This window comes from Podarcis vaucheri (assembly GCF_965113315.1).
Source record: "Podarcis vaucheri genome assembly, chromosome: 14".
NCBI classification, from domain to species: domain Eukaryota; kingdom Metazoa; phylum Chordata; class Lepidosauria; order Squamata; family Lacertidae; genus Podarcis; species Podarcis vaucheri.
The window spans coordinates 36,269,610-36,281,371 of NC_138752.1; the positions used below are offsets into that span (position 1 = coordinate 36,269,610).

Here is an 11,762-nt window from a genome sequence, read left to right on the forward strand (position 1 = left end):
AAGCATTGCCGCCCAATAACACTTTTGCCACCTCAGTGTCTTGGTTTTTTTGTGTGCAAGATCATAGCATAGACCACAGTATCAGGAAAATTAGCCTTACCTATTACTGCTGATAGGGACGTGGGTGGCGCTGGGGGTTAAACCACAGAGCCTAGGACTTGCCGATCAGAAGGTTGGCGGTTCGAATCCCTGCAACGGGGTGAGCTCCGGTTGCTCGGACCCTGCTCCTGCCAACCTAGCAGTTCAAAAGCATGTCAAAGTGAAAGTAGATAAATAGGTAGGCGGGAAGGTAAACGGTGTTTCCATGCAATGCTGTGCTTCGCCAGAAGCAGCTTAGTCATGCTGGCCACATGACCCAGAAGCTCACTCGGCCAATATAGCGAGATGAGAACCGCAACCCCAGAGTCGGCCATGACTGGACCCACCTGAAGGAGTGTCTCCACCTCCATTGTTCTGCCCGGACACTGAGGTCCAGCGCTGAGGGCCTTCTGGTGGTTCCCTCGCTGCGAGAAGCCAAGTTACAGGGAACCAGGCAGAGGGCCTTCTCGGTAGTGGCGCCCGCCCTGTGGAGCGCCCTCCCGCCACATGTCTAAGAGAAAAATAACTACCAAACTTTTAGAAGACATCTAAAGGTAGCTCTGTTTAGGGAAGCTTTTAATGTTTAATAGGTTATTGTATCTTAGTGTTTTGTTGGAAGCTGCCCTGAGTGGCTGGGGAAACCCAGCCAGATGGGTGGGGTATAAATATATTATTATTATTATTATTATTATTATTATTATTATTATTATTATTATTATGGTCTGGGGTCCCTTTACCTTTACCTATTGCTGCTCCAGGAGTCCCTCTTCACTATGCAGTGAAATGTGAGACATGAGCTACATACGCAAATTTTGCATTTCTTACTCTTCCTTTCCTCACTGCGTGTCTGTTGTGTGTGCTCTGTGAGGCTGGTTTATTAAATGGGGCTATGCCCGGCTAATCATAGGCGCCTCCTACCTACCTACTTCCTTACTTATCAACCAATCAGAGGCAGCTCCACCTTTCATTGGCTCTGGCTTCACCTGCTGTTCGTCTCCCTGCCTTCCACCCTACCAGTCCCAATGGGCACTAGCCATCACTACTGTGCAGTTGAGACCCAGCAGCAAAGTTTTTTGCAGGAGAAACCCACCCTCACCAAGGGAACTTGCCAAACCACCGCCAGCCCAGCTTTCTACACTGTATCCGTCTTAACTTAGCCTGAATCTCTTGCAGACGTGCGACTTTTATCAATTGAGTACTGTTGACCAGAATAAATTTTTATGCACCTGCTGGTTGCAAGAGAAAAGAAAAAAAAGAAAAAGAAAATTCCTTGTGTCTGGCTTCTGTTTTGCAGGGTGTACATTTAGCCACATTTTTGTGCTATTGAAACAGCTTTATGAAGGGGAAGGGAGTTCATCTCCCCTCCCCCCCCCCAAGTTTCCCATCATGTCTTTCCAAACCTTAGCATGGTTTATTCCCCCACACCTTTTCAAAAACAACAACCAACAGCAACTGAGTTTTTAAAAAACAGCAAACCGCAGCAGTATTAGCATTATTATTTATCACTTACAAAAGTGCCTACAATTTTCTGGCAGCAAATAACAAGGGGTCTTTCCTAGCCTAACTGAAGATTTCAGGGGTTGAACCTAGGAGACCTTTTGGTGCAAAACATCTGCCTTATTACTGCCTGTCAGGCCTTCCCCTAGAGTTTTGTGGCACCTGAAAATCTAACAAAATGTATTGTGGCATAAGCACTTTGCTGGACCACAGTCTCTCTCATCAGATGCATGGTGTATTCCTGAATTGGCAAGCATATTTATTGTTTGTTTATTTATTTATGGCACTTACAACCCATAACCCATTCTGTAGCCAAAAAGACTTGATGACTGGCTTGCAGAAATCAGGGCCAGGACAGTCTCTGCCCTCAGGCTCACCATCTAAAAGAGACAAAACACATGAGGAAAAGGGAATGAGGGGGAAGAGGGGGAAACAAGCACGAATTCAAGTTCTGAAAAGTTACAGCCAATGTCAGCGGCACTTCTGTCTCTTTCGCCCTCCCTGGAACTATTCTTCCCTAGGAGCAGAGCCGCTGACAACATCCCGGCCAGGGGGACTGATATCTGCTTCCCTGAGACAACTGACTGGATGGCATTGGACGAAGATGCTCACCTGATGGGTGGCTACCCTTCTGCAAATTATTACCATTTGTTCATTGCCCAATACCGAATGATTTCTAGGCAACTCGGCAATTTAAAGGCATCTGCAGTTTGTTTTACGAAGCACACAGATTTAAGACGAGGCAGTCTTTGCCCTCAGGCTTGGAAATCACAAAAGGTAAGAGATCAGAAAGAGGAAAATTAGCAGACTTAAGACGCTATTCCTTAAGAGTTACACAGAGCTGGATTCTGTATGTTCTGCTTAGTTGCAGCTGAAAACACGGATTTAAATGAGACCTAAACTGAGTCCTAATCTGATAGAGAAGGGCACGCCATCCAAACAATAGTGGGTCTGGCAGCAGAGACGGTGGGAGAGAGCTCTGCTTCCCATCTACTGCAGTTAGCGGTGGAAGCTGCTCCATTAGAGCAAATGAGCCACTGCTCCACCAGCTTCATCCTGCTCTCAGCCAGTCCCCACCTGTCTGCCTTCTTACAACAACCAGTCCAGGGGGCGGCCCTGGCTGTCCGCTTCCTCCTTCTGCATAGGCTCAGCATTGCCCCTGTAGAATTCAGCAGGGAGGAAGGAAGATGGGGACAAAGCTAGACCTTGTTGGGTCTGCCTCTCATTGGCTCTGGCGCCACCTACTGTTGGGCTCCCTGCCTTCCGCCCTACCAGGCCCTATGAGCACCAGCCTCTCTGCTTGCAGTCAGACGTGCAGCAGACCTCAGGAACTGGAAGTTCATTCCCCTAAATAGGCATTGCCTCCCCTCCACAAAGCCAAGAGGGTTGACAAGCTTCAGATATTCCGAGAGCTCATTCCCCAAGTCCATGTGTGCTACTGGCACAAACGATTAACATTTGCAGGAAGCCGGGTAAAAATAAAGTAAAGACATGTAGCAATAACTCAGGGATGGCGACTTCTCTCTATACCTTCTTGTTGTTCCTGAGGCTGTGGCTGAGGGCAGGAGCAGTGGGTGTTTCACTCCCCTGGCGACATCCATCCACTTAACACATACCCTCCAATGAAAATGGGATGTCCTAATCCACAATAATAACAATAATTTATTATTTATACCCCCCATCAAACATATATAAAAGCACATAAAACATTAAACATTAAAAAAACACTTCCCTATACAGTGGTACCTCAGGTTAAACACTTAATTAAGTCTAGAGGTCCGCTCTTAACCTGAAACTGTTCTTAAGCTGAGGTACCACTTTAGCTAATGGGACCTCCCGCTGCTGCCACGCGATTTATGTTCTCATCTTGAAGCAAAGTTCTTAACCTGAGGTACTATTGCTGGGTTAGCAGAGTCTGTAACCTGAAGCGTCTGTAACCTGAGGTACCATTGTACAGGGCTGCCTTCACATGTCTTCTAAAGGTTATATAGTTACTTATCTCCTTGGCTCGGGGGGGGGGGTCACATAACTCCAAACTAATATAGAAAAAAATAGGGGTGGTTGGCTTTTGCTGCCCAACTCCCCAAGAGACTGAGTCCCCTAAGTCCATGATTGGTCAGGGATGAATGGATGGAGGCAGGATGCAGTGAAAGCAAGGCAGATCTTTATTTTTCTGCTGCAAGAGTTCCCTCTCTTCCTAGCAAGGAGGCAAGAGAGACCCCAACCAAGAAGAAACATCTCTTTTTCAGGGTTTGCATTTTTGTGTGGAGAAGGACAGTTCCCTCTACAAACAGCCAGAAATTACGTCACATGTAAGGTGGGGTTACTGTGGCTCAGGCAGGCCAAGATGTGATATTCCTGAGGATTTAGCAAGTTTTACATAGTTCCAGACATAGTTTACACAAAATGTTAGCATTTGATAAGACAATCAGGATGCCCCTCAGACATCCCTCAATGCAGAGCATCTGGGCAAACAATGACAATTAATATCAAGGAGGTTCATAGATATAGGAGAGGAATCCCTTCAGGAACTTCCCCTGGTTGCTATCTGCCTACTTGTTCTCAGTCAAGGGGGATTAAGAGGCAGAGGAAATATTGAGAGTCTTTAAAGGAGCCAAGATGGCTTTTGGATTGCTCTCCTGTACTATTTTAGAGATAGTTTATATACAGTGGTACTTGAACCTAAGTTCATAAACCGAGGTACCGTACCTTGGTTTACGAACTTAATCCATTCCCGAAGTCCGTTCTTAAACCAAAACCATTCTTAAACCGAGGTGCACTTTCCCTAATGAAGCCTCCCGCCACCGGTGCCCTTCCACTGTTCGGATTCTGTTCTTAGACCGAGGTAAAGTTCGCAAACCGGGACACTACTTCCGGTTTTGTGAAGTTCATAAACCAAATCGTTCATAAACAGGGCTGTTCTTAAACCAAGGTACCACTGTACTTATGTATGTGTGTTTACCTTGTGCAATTATCAACATTCATTCTATATTTAAGACCTTAGAATTCCTATAACAATACCCTCCAACATTCCTCCGATGAAAATAGGGCAGTCCTAAGGAAAAGTGGGACATTCTGAGATCAAATCAGAAACTGGGGTGGCTTCTGTAAATCTGGGACTGTCCCTAGAAAATAGGGACACTTGGAGGGTCTGTTAACAGCTGCACCAAAATTATGCAGGTCGTCAAATTTCCCATAATGCCTCTGGGGCATTTTGGGAAATTAAATTGGTGGCCAGACCCAGCCTTCCAGCAGGCTTGGATAACTTTTCAAGGCTCTCCTGCCTAATGGCAATTCTGGCCCCCTCTCCTTTGACAGGAAAACACCCTCCTTTTCCTTTTTTAACTCTATGAAACTAGAGAGCCTTAGGATTCCAAGATGGCTGCCAGAATCAAAAACTGGGTGACAATTTCTTAATGCAGAGAAGAAGAAGAGCCATTATTTCAAAAAGTGAAAATCTGGGCACAACAGTTGTGGAACTTTTTTTAGTTTTGCCCAAACTGAAGAAAAAATAGCGCTGAGAAGAAGCCTCATGTCTCATTATTTCACACACTCCTCTGGGCAGTGAACTGTATATATCTTTAGGCACCAGGTGAAAATATTCCTATTCAACCAGGTCTTTGGCTTATTAATATTCTACAGCCCTTTAAATGTGTTTGTGGGATGGCGGTTATTGTTTTGTTGTTTTTAACTATTTATTTGTGTTTTTAACTTGTGTTTTTATCTTGTGAACCACCCTATATAAATAATAATAAAATAAAGATAAAGTGCTACAAGGAGGGAGAGCCAGAAGTTTTGATCCAGTGGTCCAGTGTGGATACCTGGACCACTTAATGAGCGGGCACACACAAGTTGCAATATGTATCTCTACCGAAATTATAGTCATGCTTTCTAGATTTGCATCTTTACATACAAATCAGGATATACAATTTTGTGTGACTCTATCCCTCCTCCTCCTCCCCCCCCCTCCTCCTTCTTCTTCTTCTTCTTCATTTGAGGAGAATGAGCAAGTGACCACCCTATTCCTTTCCTCTCCCTGATTTCTTCTGCCATTTTCCCCACACCCCGCAGTGCTTCCTTGCTTGCTTAGCCATCTTTCCTTTGATCTATTCTCTTCGCCATCCCTTGCAATGCAGATCTCTCTCTCTCTCTCTCTTACTTGCTCACTGTGTGGCTATTTCTGTCTCCAAAGGGGTCAGCAGGAGCACAGCTCGCAGCAGCCTTGCCGAAGGGAACAAGAGTTGCTTGGCGCTGGAACACTTCCTCCTCGGAAAGCTTCCGAAGCCCAGTGCTTAAGGGAGAAGGTTTTGCAAAGTCGGAAACGGATCTGGCTCTGCTGTCAAGGCAAATAGAAGGGCCAGGCTGCTGTTAGGAACCTGATTTGAGTCCTCCTCCCCACTGGCTCCCCTGGCATATCATGCAGCCATCAAAAGCCTGGATTTATGGACAATGACAAGGAATAGCTTGGTTGTATACAGGGGATCTCACAGTATCAATGTGAAGGGTTTTGTTTTTTTACTGCATCTCGTTCTAGCAAGTCTGGTGCTTCAGAGCTGGCACTATTTATTTATTTATTGAATTTATACACCGCCCTCTACCCGGTAGTTCACACAGCTACCATTATGGACCAGGTTCATGGATCCTGTACTAATTTGCAAAGTGCCCTTTACAACCCGAGTCCAGGATAGCTTAATGCAGTGGTGCCCCGCAAGACGAATGCCTTGCAAGACGAAAAACCCACTAGACGAAAGGGTTTTCCGTTTTTCGATGCGCTTCGCAAGACGAATTTCCCTATGGGCTTGCTTCACAAGACGAAAACATCTTGCGAGTCTTGCGATTTTTTTCGCTTCCCCCCTTTTTCTAAGCCTCTAAGCCGCTAATAGCCTTTTAGCCGCTAAGCCGCTAAGCCTTTAATAGCCGCTAAACCGCTAATAGCGCTAATCCGCTAATAGGGTTGCTTCACAAGACGAAAAAAACGCTAGACGAAGAGACTCACGGAACGGATTATTTTCGTCTTGCAAGGCACCACTGTGGCTGGTTGAGCCTCTCAACCTCTTCCCGATCATTGAGATCTCTCTGCTGGGGGTAATCCAAATTTGTGGCCATCTCTACTTCTTGTGGGAGTGAGTTCCATAGTTTAACTCTGCACTGTGTTTAGAAGAAGTGCTTTCTTTTGTCTGGTCTGAAGTTTCTAACCTTCAGCTTCATTGCACAGCTACAAGTTAAAATTCAAAGCATCAGTAATTAAAAATATGCAATGAAACAATGAAAACAGGAGATTTCCAAGTATTTCCAACTCTACCAAAATTCACTTCTGCACTTTGACAGTATGGCAGTGCAGTCTCATCTTATCATGCGAAGTAACATTTCTGTTTTTGGAAGTGAACACCAAGCAAATACAACAAAGTTATAGGTTGGTAACACATTGTGTTGTGTAATGCACAAAAGTTTGACATTTAAAGTGTATGGTTCCGCAACGATGGTGTGGGTGCTTACATTTTTTTCATTAGTCATTAGGATCTTAATAGTCTCAACCAGGTACAAATATTATCATATTTATTATTAACATAAACATGAGATCATGCATCTAATTTATATCCTGTGCAAATATTTTTAGCCCGTTGGCCTTTGCTGGGGGGAAAAATAATTTCACTAGTGTTTGAATCCACTCTCAGGATTCCATAACACTAGCATCACCAATGGAAAAGCAAGTGAAACATGGAGAATTCTGAATTCTGACTTCACTGGAGAAACTAACTCTCTACACTCCTTCCCCTGGTTTTGCCCTCCCCAGTTGTGGGCAGGTCTGGTGCTTTGTCCTTGCACAATCTCGGACCCACACAACTGAGCTCACTCTCTGGCACCAGGCAGTATGGCGAAGCAGAAAGAACACAGCTGCCTCATCCAGTACCAAATGGAGCAAGAAGCCGAGTTCTGAAGCAAAGTGAGTTTTGAACCTGTTGATTATTTGGCTTCTGGCTAAACTAGGTTGCTAGTTGAACTGACAGAGAGCAACACAATATTGAGGAGTGCAAGGCTCCTCCTGGTAACCTGTTTATTGAGCATTCATTCTGATTTGCTTGCACAAAACTCAAGCACAAGCTCAGTTACTCTTGGTCTTAACTGAACAGCTGTTTGGATTTCTTACAAGGATTTGAATCACCCAAAGGAGTGACCCCTTATCTGTCTTTTTTAAAAAACCAAATCTACAGGGGCATAGATTTGGCTAAAATGGAGGGAAGTCAGCAGCCTGGGGTTGTAGAATTGCCCACCTTTCTTCCCACAATTCTAGTACAGTGGTACCTCGGGTTAAGTACTTAATTCATTCCGGAGGTCCGTTCTTAAGCAGAAACTGTTCTTAACCTGAAGCACCACTTTAAGTAATGGGGCCTCCAGCTGCCACTGTGCCGCCGGAGCACGATTTCTGTTCTCATCCTGAAGCAAAGTTCTTAACCCGAGGTACTATTTCTGGGTTAGTTGAGTCTGTAACCTGAAACGTCTGTAACCTGAAGCGTATGTAACCCGAGGTACCACTGTACTAGTTGTGTTGGGCTCAGCTGACAATATCAATAATATGAAGGCCCTGCCGGGAACATAGGAAGCTGCCTTCTACTGAGTCAAGACAATTGGCCCATGTAGCTCAGTATTGTACACACTGACTGGCACCGGCTCTCTAGGAATTCAGACAACGGTCTCTCCCAGCCCTACATGGAGATGCCAGAGATTGATCCTGAGACTTTTCCCATGCAAAGAAGATGGTCTACCACTGAGCCACAGCCTGTCAGGTGGAATTACCTCAGCTGGTCCCTCACCTGTCTACTACCTGGCCAGCTTAGTTTGATGGTTGGTTTTTGTTTTAATCACCCAAGCCTGGTGTATTTTTAAAGGACTGTTTCCTCAGGGATGGTGGTTAAGTACCCAAACACTGCTGTGGCTAATAATAAGATTTTCATTTTATTTTGTTAAAGCTGGTATTCGCAGGGGTTGGGAAGACAAGATGGGGAGGGGGAGATCAGAAGTGGGCCGTGCTCCTCCCGTGAGGCCTGTCTCTGCTGCCGCTTTAATGAAGATCTAAACAGGGCTTCTCTGCCTGAGGCAGCAACATGCAGAAGCAGCCGGGAAGCCGTGTATTAATAAGTCTCAAATCCCATGTCGGAAGGTGGTGACCGGAGGGGAGAGAGGGGGCAGAGACAGCCCTTACCCATGCACACACAGAGAAAGCCTGCTGCGAGGAGAAAAGGGAATATTTGCACAGATAATACTGGCGCCAAGGGGCTACAGTGAGAGTAGGCCGCAACTGGCCGATTTTATTTGCGCTGTGTATACTGTGATGCACACCCCAATCTCTGAGCGGCAAGGGACTCCAGGAGTCTCAGGGTTCAGTTTCCAGTAGAAGGGGGTGGAAGGAAGTCTTGAGGTGTAAAGAACCTCAAAAGACGGTTTGTAAAATAGTAGGAATTTTTTTATCAGAAGTATAATGTTAGACGGTGGTTTGATTTTTGTATCCTTATTTTATTGATTATTATTTTGGGGGGAAAGTAATGAACATTTATTTCCAAAAAAAGCGCAAAACCATAAAATAGGTACGTAGAATAACCAAAGTTACATACGAGTTAAGTCACAAAGTCCAGCGGAAGAAAATAAAAAAATAAAAAACAAAAGTCATCTTCATATACATAGGTAGAATATTGGTGTTATTTGATTGTCAGGTGTAGTTCCAGACTTGTTTGGCTTGTGACGATGGTTGTCTGGGAAACGATACTTCTGCTGTATATATAACAACAATAATTTTATTATTTATATGCCGCCCACCTGACTGTGTTGCCCCAGCCACTCTGGGCAGCTCCCAACAAAATATTAAAAACACAATGAAATGTATTTGTTGTATTACATACCATACATATAATAAATGGATGTCAAATAATATTTAAAAAGTATCTGGAAGTTCTAGTTCCTGTCAAAATATCAAATTATAGATTGCCCTGTTTGTCAAAGGCAACAGGAACAGGCAATCGTACCTCCCAGATCTCATCTGGTTTTCCTGCTCTGCTGCTACCCGAGATTCTTTAATTGGAAATCTGTTGGGAAGGACCTTATGCATGATGTATGCATGCTCTCCTCCTGAGGTTTTGCCCACCCTTGGGTCTTCACCACACTTTTTCAGGCAGAGAGGCAATGGAGTCACTCTCCTTCCTGCCCACAATTCCTCATTTCCCAGAGGATGTGAATATGTATGGGACGAAGATGAATATTTAGGCTCCTTGGTTCCATGGCTTTCACGACCTGCTAACCAGCTGCTGCCAGCCTCTCCTATCTCCACCAGACAGATGAGCATTAGCCCAACGGAATGATTATTGAGCCATCCACCCACACATCTTCCCTGCCTCACAGTAGGACCTTTTCCAGTTCGCCACCTAAAATGAGGCTTGCCAACTTTTCAGCCAGCTCTTGCAGCGATGCCTTTAAAGCACACAGCTGACATTCAGACATAAGCAGGTTATAATGCAGGTTTATATATAGGAATATTTTCGTAGTGGCATTAAAACCTTCCTCTCCTGATTTCTCCACAGTTTAGCTGCTGGAAACGGTACAAGACAAGGTCAGGACACTCCACGCCAACCCAGGTAATTTGGCAACCCTTGCCTAAGTCCTGTTGAGAGCCAGTGTGGTGTAGTGGTTAAGAGTGGTAGACTCGTAATCTGGTGAACCGGGTTCACTTCCCCGCTCCTCCACATGCAGCTGCTGGGTGACCTTGGGCTAGTCACACTTCTCTGAAGTCTCTCAGCCCCACTCACCTCACAGAGTGTTTGTTGTGGGGGAGAAAGGGAAAGGAGAATGTTAGCCGCTTTGAGACTCCTTCGGGTAGTGATAAAGCGGGATATCAAATCCAAACTCAGTGCCTGTTGCGAACATCTACAGAGGGAAGTAAGAAACTTTGGTGAGGTTCTTTTTCAGTGCAAATGGGGATATTAAGAACATGCAACGTGTTCCCTGAAAGAGCAACACTCCCTCCATGCAAAGGCATTTTGCAAAACTGGTGTCTTGCATTCTACATATTGTGAATATGGTTTGAACAGGGGTGGAGAAATGGTGGTCCTAGGATGGTTGCTGGAAAACGCACTTCTCAGATGGCCTGTTTATTCAGCATTCTTCCTGATTTGCTTTTCTGGCGGTTAGACTTGTGTCCAGTCTTTATTGAGCATTCATCCTGGTTTTCTTGCAGGGTGTTCACATAGCAAACCACTTCCTGTTGATCATTTGCTCATCCCACACTTTTCAGTGAATTTCCCCACAATTTCCCTAACTCCCTCCAGGATGCTGAGCTCCCCATTGTGGCAGTGGGGAGCCAGGACTGTTCTCCTACTTGTCGGTGGCCATGAAATATTGAGTGCCAGTTGGAGGGGTGGGAAGACGATAAGAGAAGCATCTCGGTGGCAGGCATCTTGAACAGGAGCACTTCTGCTAGGAGGTGAAGATGTGCTACAACATTTTGTTGCAGGATCCACCTACCATTTTGGCCCACTGTGCAGGGGCGGACTACGATCTTTCAAATTTCAGCGGAGCCCTGTGCAAGGTGAAAATTCAATGCCCTCTTACCTACTGTCTTCCATTCTGCTCAATTCACTACGGCATAGTTGCTATGCCCTGCAGCACCCCCAAGGCTCAGCACCCAGTGTGGAGGAACAGCTCCCACAGCCCTAATTCTGCCTCTGCACTGTGTAGTGCATTGCTGGGAAGATAATGTATGCAAACCTTTTAAGTGTGCCCAAATAATATTAATACGATATTGTGGCCAGGATCTAAACTTAGTCCCAGACCAACTTGGTCCCTATACACGTTGGGCACTCAAGCCTTCTCCACCCCCATCCCTGGGCCACATAGCAAACCACTTTTGAAACAGAAGCCCGGATCCCCACTGGGCTCAAGCAACAAGCCCTTAGGGATGAGTAAAGTACTGCTTTCTATCCCTGTGGATGATAAACAGGGTACAGTGGTACCTCTGGATACGAACGGGATCTGTTCCGGAGCCCCGTTCCTATCTTGAAGCAAACGTAACTAGTGACGGCACATCTGCGCACACGCGTGTCGCTTTTTGCCGCTTTTACGCATGCTCCGTTACTTCCGGGTTGCCACGGAGCGCAACACGAACGTGCTCAACGCGAAGCGCATTCAACCCGAGGTATGAC

General features: G+C 45.5%; 1 long non-coding RNA gene across 1 annotated transcript; it reads left to right on the plus strand.

Moving 5' to 3' along the window:
- The first annotated feature begins 1,727 nt into the window (after positions 1 to 1,727).
- On the plus strand, positions 1,728 to 11,687 carry LOC309518775. The gene is made up of 5 exons (XR_014213606.1): positions 1,728 to 2,352; positions 7,193 to 7,519; positions 10,146 to 10,199; positions 10,890 to 11,561; positions 11,604 to 11,687. It is a non-coding gene; the product is annotated as an uncharacterized lncRNA (long non-coding RNA).
- The last annotated feature ends 75 nt before the right edge of the window (positions 11,688 to 11,762 follow it).